This window comes from Manis pentadactyla, chromosome X, assembly GCF_030020395.1.
Source record: "Manis pentadactyla isolate mManPen7 chromosome X, mManPen7.hap1, whole genome shotgun sequence".
In the NCBI taxonomy this organism is placed as follows: domain Eukaryota; kingdom Metazoa; phylum Chordata; class Mammalia; order Pholidota; family Manidae; genus Manis; species Manis pentadactyla.
Window position 1 is genome coordinate 67,552,828 of NC_080038.1, and position 19,302 is coordinate 67,572,129.

Here is a 19,302-nt window from a genome sequence, read left to right on the forward strand (position 1 = left end):
TAAATCAAAGAAGAAGAATATAAAGAAGCTGAAGCACAGAGAGAAAAAAAGGATCTTTATAGATGAAAGAATACAGAGAAAACTGTGACCAATCCAAACAGAACAATATTCATATTATAGGAGTACCAGAAGAAGAAAGAGAGAAAGGGATAGAAAATGTCTTTGAGGTAGTAATTGCTGAAAACGTCCCCAACTGGGGAAGGAGATAGTCTCCCAGGCCATGGAGGTGCACAGATCTCCCAACACAAGGGAACCAAGGAGGACAACACCAAGACAAATAATAATTAAAATGGCAAAGATCAAAGATAAGAACAGACTATTAAAAGCAGCCAGAGAAAGAAATAAGTCACATACAAAGGAAAATCCATCAGGCTATCATTAGACATCTCAGCAGAAACTTTAAAGGCCAGAAGGGAGTGGCATGATATATTTAATGCAATGAAGTAGAAAGGCCTTGAACAAAGAATACTTCATCCGGCAAGATTATCATTTAAATTTGAAGGAGGGATTAAACAATTTCCAGATAAGCAAAAGCAGAGAGAATTTACCTCCCACAACCATGTCTACAGTGCATTTTGGAGGGACTGCTATAGATGGGAGGGTTCCTAAGGTTTAATAGCTGTCAACTGGAGGTAATAAAAAGGGATAGACAGAGAGGACAGAATATGATACCTAATATATAAAGAACGGAGGAGGAAGAAAAAGGAGCAGAAAATAAGCACCTTTAGATTGTGTTTGTAACAGCATACTAAATGAGTTAAGTTAGACTCTTAGATGGTAAGGAAGTTATGCTGGACCTTTGGGAACCAAGAATCTAAAGCCTGCAATGGCAATAAGTACATACCTATCGATAATCACCCTAAATGTAAATGGTCTGAGTACACTAATCAAAAGACATAGAGTCACTGAATGGATAAATAAACAAAACCCAAGTAAATGCGGCCTACAAAAGAGTCACTACAAACCCAAAGACATACACAGACTAAAAGTAAAGGATTGGAAAAAGATGTTTCATGCAACTAATAGAGAGAAAAAAGCAGGTGTTGCAGTACTTGTAATAGACAAAATAGACTTTAAAACAAAGAAAGGTGCAAGAAACAAAGAAGGATATTACATAACGATAAAGGGGTCAGTCCAACAAGTGGATATAACCATTATAAAAATCTGTGCATCCAACACAGGAGCACCTACATATGTGAAACAAATACTAACTGAATTAAAAGGGAAAATAGAATGCAATGCATTCATTTAGGAGACTTCAACACTCCACTCACTCAAAAGGACAGATCAACCAGACAGAAAATCAGTAAAGAGGCAGAGGCATAGAACAACCCATTAGAACTGATGGAACTAACAGACATATACAGAACTCTCAACCCAAAGGCAGCAGGATACACATTCTTCTCATGTGCACATGGTACATTTTCAAGAATAGATCATATACTAGGCCACAAAAAGAGTCTCAGTAAATTCAAAAAGATTGAAATTGTACCAGCCAGCTTCTCAGACCACAAAGTTATGAAACTAGAAATAAATTATGCAAAGAAAATGAAAAAGCCCACAAACACAAAGAGGCTTAAAACATGCTCTTAAATAACCAATGGATCAATGAACAAATAAAAACAGAGATCAAGAAATATATGGAGGCAAATGACAACAATAATTCAACACTGCAAAATCTGTGGGACACAATGAAGGCCATGCTAAGAGGTAAGTGCAATGCTATACAGGCCTACCTCAGAAAGAAGAACAATCCCATATGAGCAGTCTCAACTCACAGTTAATGAAACTAGAAAAAGAAGAACAAAGGAGGCCCAAAGTCAGTAGAAAGAGAGACATAATAAAGACTCGAGGAGAAATAAAAAAAATTGAGAAGAATAAAACAATAGAAAGAATCAATGAAAGCAGGAGCTGGTTATTTGAGAAATTAAAAAAAATACATAAATCCCTAGCCAGAATTATCAAGAAAAAAAGAGAGTCCATACATATAAAAAGAATCAGAAATGAGAAAGGAAAAATCACTATGGACAACACAAAAATGCAAAGAATTATTAGAGAATACTATGAAAATCTATATGCTAACAAACTGGATAACCTAGAAGAAATGGACAACTTTCTAGGAAAATACAACCTTCCAAGACTGTCACAGGAAGAAACAGAAAATCTAAACAGACCAATTACCAGCAATGAAATTGAATCGGTAATCAGAAAACTACCTAAGGACAAAACCCCTGGAACAGATGGCTTCACCACTGAATTTTACCAAACAGTTAGTGAATACCTAATACCCATTCTCCTTAAAGTTTTCCAAAAAGTAGAAGAGGAGGGAATACTCCGCAACTCATTCTAGGAAGCCAGCATCACCCTAATATCAAAATCAGGCAAAGAAAACACAAAAAAAGAAAATTACAGACCAATATCCCTGATGAACATAGATGCAAGAATACTCCACAAAATATTAGCAAACTGAATTCAAAAATACATCAAGGGGATCATACACCATTATCAAGTGGGATTCATCTCAGGGATGCAAGGATGGTACAACATTTGAAAATCCATCAACATCATCTACCACATCAACAAAAAGGATAAAAACCACATGATCATCTTCATACACGCTGAAAAACATTTGAAAAAATGCAACATGCATTTATGATCAAAACTCTCAACAAAATGGGTATAGAGGGCAAGTACCTCAACATAATAAAGGCCATATATGACAAACCAACAGCCAACATCACACTTAATGGCGAGAAGCTGAAAGGTTTTCCTTTAATATTGGGAACAAGACAAGGATGCCCCTCTCCCCACTTTTATTAAACATATTTCTGGAGATCCTTGCCATGGCACTCATACAGCACAAAGAAATACAAGGCATCCAGATTGGCAAGGAAAAAGTCAAACTGCCCCTGTTTGCATGATATTGTGCATAGAAAACCCTAAAAACTCCACTCAAAAACGACTACATCTAATATCTAAATTCAGCAAAGTTGCGGGATACAAAATTAATACACATCAGTATGTTGCATTCCTATACACTACTGATGAAATAGCACAAAGAGAAATCAGGAAAACAATTGCATTCACAATCGCATCAAAAAGAACAAAATACCTAGGAATAAACCTAACCAAGGAAGTGAAAGACCTATATCCTGAAACTACAAGATACACTTAAGAGAAATTAAAGGGGAGACTAATACATGGAAATTCATCCCATGCTGTTGTCTAGGAAGAATTAATATTGTCAAATATCCTGCCTAAAGGAACCTACAGATTCAATGCAATCCCTATCAAAATACCTACAGGATTCTTTAATGAACTAGAGCAAATAGTTCTAAAATTCATGTGGAATGACAAAAGACCCCGAATAGCCAATGCAATCCTGAGAAGGAAGAATAAAGCAGTGGGAATTATACTCCCTGACTTCATACTCTACTACAAAGCCAAAGCAATCAAGACAATTTGGTCCTGGCACAACAACAGACCCGTAGACCAGTGGAACAGAAAAGAGAGCCCAGATACAAACAAAGCACATATGGTCAATTAATATATGATAAAGGAGCCATGGATATACAATGGGGAAATGACAGCCTCTTCAACAGCTGGTGTTGGCAAAACTGGACAGCTACATGTAAGAGAATGAAACTGGATTATTGTTTAACCCCATAAACAAAAGTAAACTCAAAATGGATCAAAGACCTGAATGTAAGTCATGAAACCATAACACTCTTAGAAAAACATATAGGCAAAAGTCTCCTGAATATAAACATGAGCAACTTCTTCATGAACAGAAAAGGACACCATCAGCAGAAAAAAAAGGTATCCTACAGTACGGGAGAATATATTCATAAATGACATATGCAATAAGGGGTTAACATCCAAATTCTATAAAGAGCTCATGCACTTCAACAAACAAAAAGCAAATAAGCCAATTAAAAAATGGGCAGGGGAGCTAAATAGACAGTTCTCTAAAGAAGAATTTCAGATGGCCAGCAGACACATGAAAAGATACTCCACATCGCTAATCATCAGAGAAATGCAAATTAAAACCACAATTAGATATCATCTCATACAAGTAAGGATCACCACCATCCAAAAGACAAACAACAAATGTTGGCAAGGTTGTGGAGAAAGGGGAACCCTCCTACACTGCTGGTGGGAATGCAAACTAGTTCAAGCAATGTGGAAATCAGTATGGAGGTTCCTCAAAAAACTAAAAATAGAAATAGCATTTGATCCAGGAATTCCACTCCTGGGAATTTACCCTAAGAATGCAGCATCCAAGTTTGAAAAAGACACATGCACCCCTATGTTTGTCGCAGCACCATTTACAATAGCCAAGAAATGGGAGCAACCTAAGTGTCCATCAGTAGATGAATGGATAAAGATGTGGGACATATACTCAATGAAATATTATTCAGCCATAAGAAGAAAACAAATCCTACCATTTGCAATAACATGGGTGGAGCTAGAGGGTAATCTGTGCAGTGAAATTAGCCAGGCAGAGAAAGGCAAGTACCAAATGATTTCACTCATCTGTGGAGTAGAAGAACAAAGAAAAAACTGAAGGAACAAAATAGCAGCAGACTCACAGAACCCAAGAATGGACTAACAGTTACCAAAGGGAAAGGGACTGGGGAGAATGGGTGGGAAGGGAGGGATAAGGGCGAAAAAGGGGCATTATGATTGGCACACATAATGTAGCAGGGGGTGGACACGGCAAAGGCAATATATACAAAGAAGACAAGTATTGATTCTATAGCATCTTACTACACTGATGGACAGTGACTGTAATGGGATATGTGGGGGGTACTTGATAATAGGGGGAGTCTAGTAAACATAATGTTGTTCAAGTAATTGTACATTAACTATATCCAAAAAAAGGCCATCCTGCCTAAAGCAATCTACAGATTCAGTGCAATCCCTATCAAAATACCAACAGCATTCTTCAACGAACTAGAGTAAATAGGTCTTAAATTCATATGGAACCACAAAAGACGCAAATAGCCAAAGCAATCCTGAGAAGGAAAAGTAAAGCTGGGTGTATTACCCTCCCCGACTTAAACTCTACTACAAAGCCACAGTAATCAAGACAATTTGGTACTGACACAAGAACAGAACCATAGACCAATGGAACAGCATAGAAAGCCCAGATATAAACCCAAGCATATATGGTCAATTAATATATGATAAAGGAGCCATGGACATACAATGGGGAAATGACAGCCTCTTCAACAACTGGTGTTGGCAAAACTGGACAGCTACATGCAAGAAAATGAAACTGGATTATTGTCTATCCCCATACACAAAAGTAAATTCAAAATGGATCAAATACTTGAATGTAAGTCATGAAACCATACAACTCTTAGAAGACAACATAAGCAAAAGTCTCCTGAATATAAACATGTGCAACTTTCTTCTGAATGCATCTCCTTGAGCAAGGGAAGCAAAAGCAAACATGAACACATGGGGCTACATCAAACTTAAAAGCTTCTGTACATAAAAGGACACCATCAACAGGACACAAAGGCATCCTACGGTATGAGAGAGTATATTTGTAAACAACATATCTGACAAGGGGTTAACATAAATAAAGAACTCAGATGCCTCCACACCCAAAAAGCAAATAACCCTATTAAAAAATTGGCAGAAGATATAAACAGACAGTTCTCCAAAGAAGAAATTCAGATGTCCAACAGTCACATAAAAAGATACTCCACATCACTAATCATCAGAGAAATGCAAATTAAAACCACAATGAGATCACCTCACACCAGTTAAGATGGCTAACATTCAAAAGACAAACAACAAATGTTGGCAAGGATGTGGAGAAAGGGGAACCCTCCTACACTGCTGGTGGGAATGTATACTAGTTCAACCACTGTGGAAAGCAGTATGGAGGTTTCTCAATAAACTAAAAATAGAAATAGCTTTTGACCCAGGAATTCCACTCCTAGGAATATACCCTGAGAATGCAGGAGCCCAGTTTGAAAAAGACATATGCACCCCTATGTTTATCGCAGCACTATTTACAATAGCCAAGATATGGGAGCAACCTAAGTGTCCATCAGTAGATGAATGGATAAAGAAGATATGGTACATATACACAATGGAATACTATTCCATCATAGGAAAGAGATAAATCCTACCCTTTGCAACAACATGGATGGAGCTGGAGGGTATTATGCTCAGTGAAATAAGCCAGGCAGAGAAAGACAAGTACCAAATGATTTCCTTCATTTGTGGAGTATAACAACAAAGCAAAACTGAAGGAACAAAACAGCCACAGACTGACAAACTCCAAGAAGGGCCTAGCTGTTACCAAAAGTGAAGGGTGGGGAATGGCGGGTGGGGAGGGAAGGAGAAGGGTATTGAGGGGTATTATGATGGGCATACATGGTGTGGGGGGATCATGGGGAAGACAGTGTAGCACAGAGAAGGCAAATAGTGACTCTCTGGCATCTTACTATACTGTTGGGCAGTGATTGCAATAGGGTATGAGGGTGACATGATAATATGGGTGAATGTAGTAACCACATTGTTTTTTCATGTGAAACCTTCATAAGATTGTATATCAATAATACCTTAATAAAAAATATATATGTAAAGCCCAGAAATAAACCCAAGCATATATGGTCAACTCTATTTCAACAAGGCTACTAAAAATACATAGTGGGAAAAAGATAGTGTCTTCAATGAATGGTATTGGGAAAACTGGATATTTGCATGGAAAAGAGTGAAATTGAATCTGTATCTTACAGCTTATAAAATAATCAGTTCAAATGGATTAAACACTTAAATGTAAGACCTGAAATCATAAAACTCTTAGAAGAAAACATAAGGAATATCTCCTTGACAATGGAGTTGGCAGTGACGTTTTGGATATGACAACAAAAGCTCAAGCAATGAAAGTAAAAATAAGCAAGTGGGACTACATCAAACTATAAGCCACACAGCAAAACAACAAAATGAAAAGGCAACCTACAGATTAGGAGAAAATATCTTCAAACCATATATCTCATAAAGGATTAATATCCAAAATATAAGGAACTCATATAGCTCAATAGTAAAAATGGGGATTTTAAAATGGGGAAAGGACTTGAATAGTCATTTTTCCATTGATATACAAATGGCCAACAGGTATATGAAAAGGGGCTTAACACCACTAATCAAAACCACAATATCACCTCACACCTTTCAGGATGGCTATTATAAAAAAGACAAATGATAACAATCATTGGCAAGGACATGGTGAAAAGGGAACCCTTGTACACTGCTGGTGGAAATGTAAATTCTTACAGCCACTATGGAAAACAGTGTATAGGTTCCTCACAAAAGTAAAAATAGAACTACCATACAATCCAGTAGTTCCTTTTCTGGGTATATATCCAAAGGAAATGAAATCAGTACCTTCAAGAGATATCTGTACTCCCATGTTCACTGCAGCATTATTCATAGTAGTCAAGATATGGAGACAATGTAGGTGTCTGTCAATGGATGAACAGATAAAGAAATTGTGATACACACACGCACACACACACACACACACAAAATGGAGTATTACTGAGTTAAGAAAAGAAGATCCTGCCATTTGCAGCATCATGGATGAACCTGGAGAACATTAGGCTAAATGAAATAATCCAGGCACAGAAAGAAATACTGCATGACTTCAATTATATGTGGAACCTAAGAAAGTTGAATTCATAGACACAGAGAGTAGAACAGTGGTTACCAGGGGTAGAGAGGTGGGGAAAATGTGGAGATGTTGGTTAAAAGATGTAAAGTTGCAATTAGGTAGAATGAATAGTTCTAGAGATCTAATGTGCTGAATATTACTATAGTAATAGAATTATATTGAATACTTGAAATTTGCTGAGAGTCAGTTTCAGGTGCTTTCACCACACACACATACATGCACACACACAAAGTGACTATATGAGGAGATAGATATATTAATTAGTTTGACTATAGTAATCATTTAATTATGAACATGTATATCAAAACATCATGTTGTACACCTTAAATGCATAAAATTTTTATTAAAAATTATTACAAAACATTTTACTATAACTAACAAAAGCAATTATCTGGTGAGGAAACACCAGCAAATCGGTCTTTCTAAAAGTGAGAGAAGTTTTTTCTGGCATGAAAAAAGAAAAAGAAAACCTGGAATTCAAGCATTCCTATACACAGACACTCATTTGACTTATTGGGATGTCTTTTGTCACAAGCTAGTTTTTGTTTCATCTATGAAAAACAAACAAAACAAAGTTTTCTTATAATTGATAACATACTTCTATGTTCCTGTTTGCCTTCAGAACAAGCAATATTTCCTCTCCCAGGAAAAGATCCTCCCTCGTATTTAAAAAAAAAACTTGTTAAGTTTTAACGGACTTTAACATATATTTTCAAGCTTATATTTTTAATATTGAAAGCAAATTGAAGAAGCCAACTTATAAAATTCTCTGCTGTAGAGTTAATTGGCTAAAGTATCTGAGCTGGATGAGATAGATGTCAGTCCAATTCTTCAAAATCTCTAGGGACAGAGATTATACTACCTTCTTCAAAACATCAGTCTAGAGTTTAATCATATTACTGATTTAAATGAGTGAAAACTTCCATTATATACGAGAAATAAAGAAGTCCCAATAATATATATATATAATTTTGAGTAGTGATTTTATTTACTGTTCTTTTCTTATTTTTAATGGAACTCATCCTAATGCTTTCTTGTCTACCATTCATTGATATTGGAACACAATACACTGCCACACATTGACCTTTATGAGCATGGTCCCTTTTCTATGAATAAAGAAGTATATGGCAAGTTTTTTCACAAGTACATTACTGCTTTGTGAGCAAGTGTTATTGTCATTTCCTTTGATTAATATGTCTTACTCTGTTGATATATTGGGATCGGTATTACTCTTCTTCAGGTTTCCTGTGTTAGTCTAATGACTTTTTTTATAGAAATAAGTTAATTGTTTCTATTCAGTGGAGAGCTGTGCCTGCAGTTTTTCTAAAGGATAAAATCCTCTTAAAAGTAAATACATTGCTGCCAATCCACAAGGCACAGACGGAAAGGAAAGAATGGGAATGTAGTCTTTGAAGACTTGTTTCATATCAGTTTTTATACTTCAAGATATAATTTGCATAATGTTAAAAATATTTATTGAATGAAATAATTGATTATATACCAGTTATTCCTGACTCAGGAAACTGATGAAAGCAAGTATATTGTACTTTCAGTGGTTTCAATTTTTTTCATAATTTGTTTCTTTAGCTCCTGATTTGTGCATTAACTGTTTCAAAGTCTCCCCGACTCTTAGAAACAAATCACATAGGCTTGGTTAGGAAAGTCATATTGAAACCTAAACATAGAAGAGGCCAAATAGGATTGATTAGACCAATAGACAAATAAAGTTTCATTATAAATTTCTTATCCTGCACAAATACATAGTGCGAGGAATCCTTGTAATTTTTTGACCTAGCATTAAAGCCTTATGAGGCCAGTAATGCAGTAGTTCCCAAGTGGCCTTAGTAAGAGAAGCTGTGAAAAAAAGATTTAAATTAATATCTGAGAAGCCTGCATTTTTGTTTTGAGTTTTACTGTCTTAGGAAAGCTAAACTGTGTAGACTAGTGATTGGATTAAAATAGTAAATGCAACAAAACTCAAGAGAAGACATTAGATTGCCCATTTCAGCTGATAGTCTCTTACCCTAGTCATCATGAATTCTAATTAGCTTTGCAGTGTGATACTTTCTGAATGGACTGAAAATAGAATCCTCCAGTGGTTTCTGCTCATACCCTGACCACATCCTTGGAAATTCTCACCCATTAGGCTTGGGTTCTTTACTTTCCCTGGGTTCTTCTGATATGTAGCCATGGTTGAAGGAGTTGAGAACCACTCCTTGCCTCCAACAAAACTGAAGATCCATTGGTTACCTGACATGTGCAGCAGATCCTAGCTCTGCTTGGTGTCAGGTGGCTGACTCTGGGTTTGTTGTCAATCACTTTGGACTTCTATTTCATCATAGTTACACAGGCTAGAAGCCCAAAATCAGGATGCTGGCCAGGCCATGGTACTTCTCTGGTAGCCCCAGACATTCCTTAGCTTGTGGATCTCAACATCACAATCTCTGCCTGTTATCAATTATATGGCCATGTTCTCCTTGTGTCTGTCCTCACATTTTCATATTTACACCCACAGTATTTATTGAGTGAGTGACTATGAAATCTTTCTCACAAACCCAAACTACCAGGGCCTGAAATCTTTTCACTGTTCACCAGAACGAGTTCACTGGAAATCTCTATCATATCTATGTTAAAGCTGGTCACGTTAATCATCAGTTTCTTAGAAAATTAACGATAACTTCAAACATTAAATTAGAATGCCTACACAAATGGATGCAGAAACCAAGCAAATTGCATTTAAAGTGGAGGTTAAATGATACATTAATGCATTTCATGTGGTCTTAAAATATGAAGAGGAGTGTTAATACCACTTGAGACATTAGACATGACCATTTGAAATTAATATGAAGATTTCACTTGATTATAATATCATAGTTTTCACTTTTTCTTTTTCCTAAACACAGACAGATTATGGGAGTTGGCAGGACCTTAGAGAAACCAAAATCCTATACTGAACTATTTTTGAAAAGGACATTCAGGAACAGATCTAGAAAGATGTTCTTTCCATTCTGAGTGTTCTACTTAAGAAAGCCTAACTGCCAATTTTATCAGGAGGGTAAATCAGCTGGGAGAACAACTGGCTCAGCTGAGGGTTCAATTAGTCAATTCTTAATTATTCTGTAGCGGAAATTTTGATTCCCAGATTATCAATGCCTAAATTTTCTCCTTCTTCTGGATTTTAGACTTCTGGTTATTTTGCTGCTCCCTCACTACCAGTGGGCTAAAGTAAGATAAAAGAAAGGTTAAGTAAGCAATTTTCATGTTAATGAATCTGGTTGAAGGTGAAATTGGACTTAACAATTCCTTGTGGATTTCGTGTATTTGAGAATTCCTGACCACTATGAAGTTGGCTAACAGTTCATTGTTTAGTGGTAGCTATTTATTGTTGTATAAATGAGTGCTATATGTTGCATTAGAAGAAAAATAAACAGATGGAAGGAACATACATGCCTAGAAAACTCAAAAGCTAAATTAAGAAGCTAAACATGGGAGTAATCAGATACTTTCAGGTGGCGTGTTTAGATACTCCTTTTACAGAAAAAGTTTGCTGATACTGGGACTAAACCATCTGAGATTTCTTCCAGTTCTGATATTCTATATAACTATGAAAGTGTGAATAATGAAATTATTAATTTATAATTGCATCCTATGCACAACTTTGCAGCTTCTAATTCATGAAGCTTTTCTTAATAGACAATCTGGCATCTAATATTCTTCATGATTCATGACAACAGTTAAGGGCGTAATCTGTAGAAGTCTTGTTTTCTTTTGTTTTTTTTTTTTAATCATCATCATTAAAAATGTTTTAAGTGTGGTAAATTAACCTTTAGAAATAACAGTTGGAAAGTCCTGTACTTAAGATCAGAAGAAAAACTGCCTGAGAGTGCTGGTATCTTCCTTTAATGGCATGACTTCTTGGACTACATTAATAAAGTACTAGCAACATACTACAATGTCAGCATATGTACAAAACACATCTTGTGTTGTAAACCACATCACATCACAGGCCACAGTCAATATACTTATCCCATACCATTAGCAGTAATTCCCCATTTCTTCACAACACACTCCTATCCCTAGGCAACTATTAATCTACTTTATATCACTATAATTTGCATGCTTTAGAATGAAAGCATAAAATATGTGGAATCCATATGTAATATTCTTTTTTTACTTTTTTATTTTTTACTGTACTTCATTCTTTTTTATTGTCAAGTAGCATTCCATGGTATAGATATAAAAGATATTATTTATCCATTTACCAGTTGATGGACATACATGTTGTTTACACTTTCTGTCTATTATGAATGATGTTACTATATTAATATGATGTGTTCCTGGATAAGGTTTTTTTTGTCTGGACGTGTTTTCAGTTCTCTTGGGTATTATCTTGAGGAGTGGAACTTCTGGGTTATATGGTAACTCTATGTTTACCTTCTTGAGGAACTGTCAGACTTCTAAAGCAGCTGTAACATTTTACATTTCTACCAGCAATGTATAAAGGTCACAATATCTCCACATCCCTGTCAACTTTTATTTTCTGTCTTTTTTATTATAGTCATCCTAGTGAGTGTGAAATGGTTATCTCCCTGTGGTTTTGATTTGCATTTCTCTAATGGCTAATGATGTTGAGCATCTGTTCAAGTGCTTATTGCACATTCAGACATCTTTGGTAAATTTCCATTTAGATCTGCCCATTTTTAATTGGGTTGTTAGATTTTTTTATTACTGACTTGTACTTATATTTAAATATTCTTTATATATTCTGGACACAGTCCTTTACCAGATATGATTCCCAAATATTTTCCTTCCATTCTAAGTGTCTTTTCACATTTTTATTGAGATAAAATTGGTATGTAACATTACATAAGTTTCAGGTGTACTACTTTATAATTCAATCTCTGCAGACACTACAAAGTGATTACTACTGAAAGTCTAGTTACCATCCATCACCATACAATTGACCTTCATCCATTTTGCCCTCCTCGCCACTCCTTCCACGGTGGTAACCACCAATCTGTTCCCTGTATCTATGAGTGTTTTTTTTGTATCAGTAATCTACAAGTACATGAGGAACATTACGTTTACTAGACTCCCCCCATCACCAAGCACCCCCCACATACCCCATTACAGTCACTGTCCATCAGCGTAGTAAGATGCTGTAAAATCACTACTTGTCTTCTCTGTGTTGCACAGCCCTCCCCGTGCCCCCCCATTATACATGCTAATAGTAATGCCCCCTTTCTTTTTTCCTCCCCTTATCCCTCCCTTCCCACCCATCCTCCCCAGCCCCTTTCCCTTTGGTAACTGTTAGTCCATTTGTGGGTTCTGTGAGTCTGCTGCTGTTTTGTTCCTTCAGTTTTTTCTTTGTTCTTATACTCCACAGATGAGTGAAATCATTTGATACTTGTCTTTCTCTGCCTGGCTTATTTCACTAAGCATAATACCCTCAAGCTCTTTCCATGTTGTTGCAAATGGTAGGATTCATTTTCTTCTTATGGCTGAATAATAATCCATTGTGTATATGTACCACATCTTCTTTATCCATTCATCTACTGATGGACACTTAGGTTGCTTCCATTTCTTGGCTATTATAAATAGTGCTGTGATAAATATAGGGGTGCATATGTCTTTTCCAAACTGGGCTGATGAATACTTAGGGAAAATTCCTAGGAGTGGAATTCCTGGGTAACTGGTATTTCTATTTTGAGCTATTTGAGGAACCTCCATACTGCTTTCCACAATGGTTGAACTAATTTACATTCCCACCAGCAGTGTAGGAGGGTTCCCCTTTCTCCACAACCTTGCCAACATTTGTTGTTGTTTGTCTTTTGGATGGTGGTGATCCTTACTGGTGTGAGGTGATATCTCATTGTGGTTTTAATTTGCATTTCTCTGATGACTAGGGATGTGGAGCATCTTTTCATGTGCCTGTTGGCTATCTGAATTTCTTCTCTGGAGAAGTGTCTGTTCAGCTCCTCCGCCCATTTCTTAATTGGATTATTTGTTTTTTGTTTGTTCAGGTGTGTGAGCTCTTTATGTATTTTGGATGTCAACCGTTTATCAGATCTGTCATTTATGAATATATTCTCCCACACTGTAGGATGCCCTTTTCTTCTATTGATGGTGTCCTTTGCTGTACAGAAGCTTTACAGCTTGATATAGTCCCACTTGTTCATTTTTGTTTTGGTTTCCCTTGTGCAGGGAGATACATTCATGAAGAAGTCGCTCATGTTTATGTCCAAGAGATTTTTGCCTATGTTTTTTTCTAAGAGTTTTATGGTTTCATGACTTACATTCAGGTCTTTGATCCATTTCGAATTTACTTTTGTGTATGGGGTTAGACAATGATCCAGTTTCACTCTCTTACATGTAGCTGTTCAGTTTTGCCAACATCAGCTGTTGAAGAGGCTGTCATTTCCTCATTGTATGTCCATGGCTCCTTTATCATATATTAATTGACCATATATGTTTGGGTTAATGTCTTGAGTCTCTATTCTGTTCCACTGGTCTGTGGCTCTTGTGCCAGTACCAAATTGTCTTGATTACTATGGCTTTGTAGTAGAGCCTGAAGTTGGGGAGCGAGATCCCCCCCACTTTATTCTTCCTTCTTAGGATTGCTTTGGCTATTCGGGGTCTTTGACGGTTCCATATGAATTTTTGAACTATTTGTTCCAGTTCATTGAAGAATGCTGTTGGTAATTTGATAGGGATTGCATTGAATCTCTATTTTGCTTTGGGCAGGATGGCCATTTTGATGATAATATTTTTTTCTATCCAGGAGCATGGGATGAGTTTCCATTTGTTAGTGTCCTCTTTAATTTCTCTTAAGAGTGTCTTGTAGTTTTCAGGGTAGAGATCTTTCACTTCCTTGGTTAGGTTTATTCCTAGGTATTTTATTCTTTTTGATGCAATTGTGAATGGAATTGCTTTCCTGATTTCTCTTTCTACTAGTTCATTGTTAGTGTATAGGAAAGCAACAGATTTCTGTGTATTAATTTTGTATCATGCAACTTTGCTGAATTCTGATATCAGTTCTAGTAGTTTTGGAGTGGAGTCTTTAGGGTTTTTTATGTACAATATCATGTCATCTGCAAATAGAGACAGTTTGACTTAGTCTTTACCAATCTGGATTCCTTGTATTTCTTTGTTTTGTCTAATTGCCATGGCTGGGACCTCCAGTACTATGTTGAATAACAGTGGGGAGAGTGGGCATCCCTGTCTTGTTCCCGATCTTAGAGGAAAAGCTTTCAGCTTCTTGCTGTTCAGTATGATGTTGACTGTGGGTTTATCATATATGGCCTTTGTTATGTTGAGGTACTTGCCCTCTATACCATTTTGAGAGTTTTTATCTTGAATGTATGTTGAATTTTGTTGATTGCTTTTTCAGCGTCTATGGAGATGATCATGTGGTTATTGTCTTTCTTTTTGTTGCTGTACTGGATGATGTTGATGGATTTTCAAATGTTGTACCATCCTTGCATCCCTGAGAGGAATCCTATGTATGTCTGATAAAATTCCGAGGTAAATCTATCTGGCCCAGGGATTTTGCTCTTGCATAGTTTTTTGGTTACTGATTCAATTTCTTTGCTGGTAATTGGTCTGTTTAGATTTTGTGTTTCTTCCTTGGTCAGTCTTGGAAGGTTGTGTTTTTCTATGAAGTTGTCCATTTCTTCTAGGTTTTCCAGCTTGTTAGCATACAGATTCTGATAGTATTCTCTAATGAATCTTTTTATTTCTGTTGGGTCCACCGTGATTTTTCCTTTCTTGTTTCTGATTCTGTTGATGTGTGTAGATTCTCTTTTTCTCTTAATAAGTCTAGCTAGGGGTTTATCTATTTTGTTTATTTTCTCAAAGAACTAGCTCTTGGTTTCATTGATTTTTTTCTATTGTTTTATTCTTCTCAATTTTATTTATTTCTTCTCTGATCTTTATTATGTCCCTCTTTCTGCTGACTTTAGGCCTCATTTGTTCTTCTTCTTCCAGTTTCAATAATTGTGACTTTAGACTATTCATTTGGGATTTTTCTTCCTTCTTTAAATAGGCCTGCATTGCTATATACTTTCCTCTTAGAAATGCTTTTACTGCATCCCACAGAAGTTGGGGCTTTGTACTGTTGTCATTTGTCTCCATATATTGCTTGATCTCTATTTGAATTTGGTCATTGATCCATTGATTATTTAGGAGCATGTTGTTAAGCCTCCATGTATTTGGGAGCCTTTTTGCTTTCTTGGTACAATTTATTTCTAGATTTATACTTTTGTGGTCTGAGAAGCTGGTTGGTAGAATTTCAGCCTTTTAAATTTACTGAGGATCTTTTTGTGGCCTCATATGTGGTCTATTCTGGAAAATGTTCTGTGTGCACTTGAGAAAAATGTGTATCCTGCTGCTTTTGTGTTTAGTGTTCTGTAGGTGTCTGTTAGTTCCATCTGTTCCAGTGTGTTTTTCAGTGCCTCTGTGTCCTTACTTATTTTCTGTCTGGTGGATCTGTCCTTTGGAGTGAGTGGTGTGTTGATGTCTCCTGAAATGAATGCATTGCATTCTATTTCCTCCTTTATTTCTGTTAGTATTAGTTTCACATATGTTGGTGCTTCTGTATTGGGTGCATATATATTTTTAATGGCTATATCCTCTTGTTGGACTGACCCCTTTATCATTATGTAATGTCCTTCTTTATCTCGTGTTACTTTCTTTGTTTTGAAGTCTATTTTGTCTGAAAGAAGTACTGCAACACCTGCTTTTGTCTTCCCTTGTTTGCATGAAATATCTTTTTCCATCCCTTCACTTTTAGTCTGTGTCTGTCTTTGGGTTTGAGGTGAGTCTCTTGTAAGCAGTGTATAGATGGGTCTTGGTTTTTTATCCATTCTGTTACTCTGTGTCTTTTGATTGGTGCATTCAGTCCATTTACATTTAGGGTGATTATTGAAAGATATGTACTTATTGCCATTGTAGGCTTTAGATTCATGGATATGAAAGTTTCAAGGGTAGCTTCTTTGCTACTTGATTGTCTAACTTAACTTGCTTATTAAGCTATTATAAACACAGTCTGATGATTCTTTATTTCTCTCCCTTCTTATCCTTCCTCGTCCATTCTTTATATGTTACGTGTTTTATTCTGTGCTCTTTTTTTTCTCCTTTGACTGCTTTTGTGAGTAGTTGGTTTTATTTTTTGCCTTTAGTTAGTATTTGGTTGTTTTGCTTTCTCTGCTGTGATTTTATTTACTCTGGTGACATCTATTTAGCCTTAAGAGTCCTTCCATCTAGAGCAGTCCCTTTAAAATATCCTGTACAGGTGGTTTGTGGGAGGCAAATTCCCTCAACTTTTGCTTGTCTGGGAATTGTTTAATCCCTCCTTCATATTTAAATGATAATTGTCCTGGATATAGTATTCTTGATTCTAGGCCCTTCTGTTTCATTGCATTAAATATATCATGCCATTCTCTTCTGGCCTGTAAGGTTTCTGTTGAGAAGTCTGATGATTGCCTGATGGGTTTTCCTTTGTAGGTGACCTTTTTTCTCTCTCTGGCTGCCTTTAATACTCTGTCCTTGTCCTTGATCTTCACCATTTTAATTATTATTTGTCTTGGTGTTGTCCTCCTTGGGTCCCATTTGTTGGGAGTTTTGTGCACCTCCATGGTCTGAGCGACTATTTTCTCTCCTAGTTTGGGGAAGTTTTCAGCAATTATTTCTTCAAAGACACTTTCTATCCCTTTTTCTCTCTTCTTCTTCTTCTGGTACCCCTGTAATGTGAATATTGTTCCATTTGGATTGGTCACACAGTTCTCTTAATATTCTTTCATTCCTGGAGATCCTTTTATCTCTCTCTGCCTCAGCTTCTGTGTGTCCCTGTTCTCTGATTTCTATTCCATTAGTGGCCTCTTGCCCCTCATCCAGTCTGCTATGAAGTACTTCCAGAGATTGTTTTATTTCTGTATTCTCCCTCCTAACTTGATCCTTCAGCTCTTGCTTATTTCTGTGCATGTCCATCAACATGGTTATGACCATTGTTTTGAATTCTTTTTCAGGAAGATTGGTTACATCTATCTCCCCAAGCTCCCTCTCAAGGGTTGTCTGTGTGATTCTGGACTGGGTCAGATTCTTCTGCTTTTTCATGGCTATGGAGGTAGTCGTGGGCAGTTGGCGTGTGTGTTAGGTGGGAGAACAAAGTCCCTTCCTGCTTGCTGGTCACCTTGCCCTCCTTGGAGCCGCTTCCGGTTTTATTTCCTGAGCTGCCATGGGCGGGGCAGCCGTCAGGGCAGCCTGGAGCCCTGTGGGGAGGGGCAGGCATGTGGGGTGTGCTCTCCTGTGAGAATGGTGACCCTTAGCACCCTGCCCCAGCTTCCTGTGTCTGTGCGTGCTGGCGGGACCTCTGAATCTGGCCTGGGCAGCTGTGGAGGAGGCTCTGGGCAGTTGTTATGGGTGCATCCACTCTGAGTCTGCTCCCCTGCTATGGAGTGGCCATGCCAGAGGGGGAATGGATGGGAGGGTCTTTATCGCCTTGATGGGCTTCAGAGCTGTGCTGCCTCCCAGGGAGCTCTAGACCCTGAATTTCCTGGGAATTCTCAGCTGCTGGGCTGAGTGGCTGGGATGCTTCTGTCCAGCTGTGAGGCCCCTGTCCCTTTAAGACTTTCAAAAAGCACTCGCTTTTCTTTTGTCCCAGGGGCACTGGCTGCGTGTATCCACTTGCAGATTTTACTGTTCTGTCTCCCTAATATCCAGCACACCATGCACTGTGTGTCTGCGCTCTGGGTGCGGATGACTAGGGCTTGGTATTTAGCAGTCCTGGGCTTCCACTCCCTCCCCGCTCCAGCTCCTCTCCTCCCACCAGGGAGCTGGGGTGGGGGGGCGCTCAAGTCCCGCAGGGCTGCAGCTTGTATCTTACCCCCTTCATGAGGTGCTGAGTTCTCGCAGATGTAGATGTAGCCTGGCTGTTGTACTGTATCTTCTGTTCTCTCTTTTAGGAATAGTTGTATCTGTTGCATTTTCAAAAATATATATGGTTTTGGGAGATTTCCACTGCCCTACTCACGCCATCTTGGCTCCTCCCACCTATGAGTTTGTTTTTATTTGTTCATTTTTTTTTTAGATTCCAAGTAAGTGAAATCTTATGATACTTATCTTTGACTTATTTCACTTAGCATAATACTGTCAAGGTCTATCTGTGTTTTTACAAATGGCAAGATCTCTTCTTTATCCGTTCATTCACTGATGGATATTTAGGCTGTTTCCATTACTTGGCTATTGCAAATAATGCTGCAATGAACATAGGAGGGCATGTATCTTTTCGATCAGCATCTTTATATTCTTCAAATACCCTGAATTCGAATAGCTGGATCAAATGGTAGTTCCACCAATTTTTTGAGCAATCTCCATACTGTTTTCCATAGTGGCTGCACCAATGTACATTGCCACAAACAGTGTATGAGGGTTCCCTTTTTTCCACATCCTGTCCAACATTTGTTATTTTCTTGGTGATATCTGAAGCACAAAGGTTAATTTTGATGATGTTCAACTTATTTTCTCTTGTGTTGCTTGTGCTGTTTTTTTCCCTATTCTTCCTTTATTGCCTTCTTCTGTATTAAGTGTATATGTTCTAGTATAACATT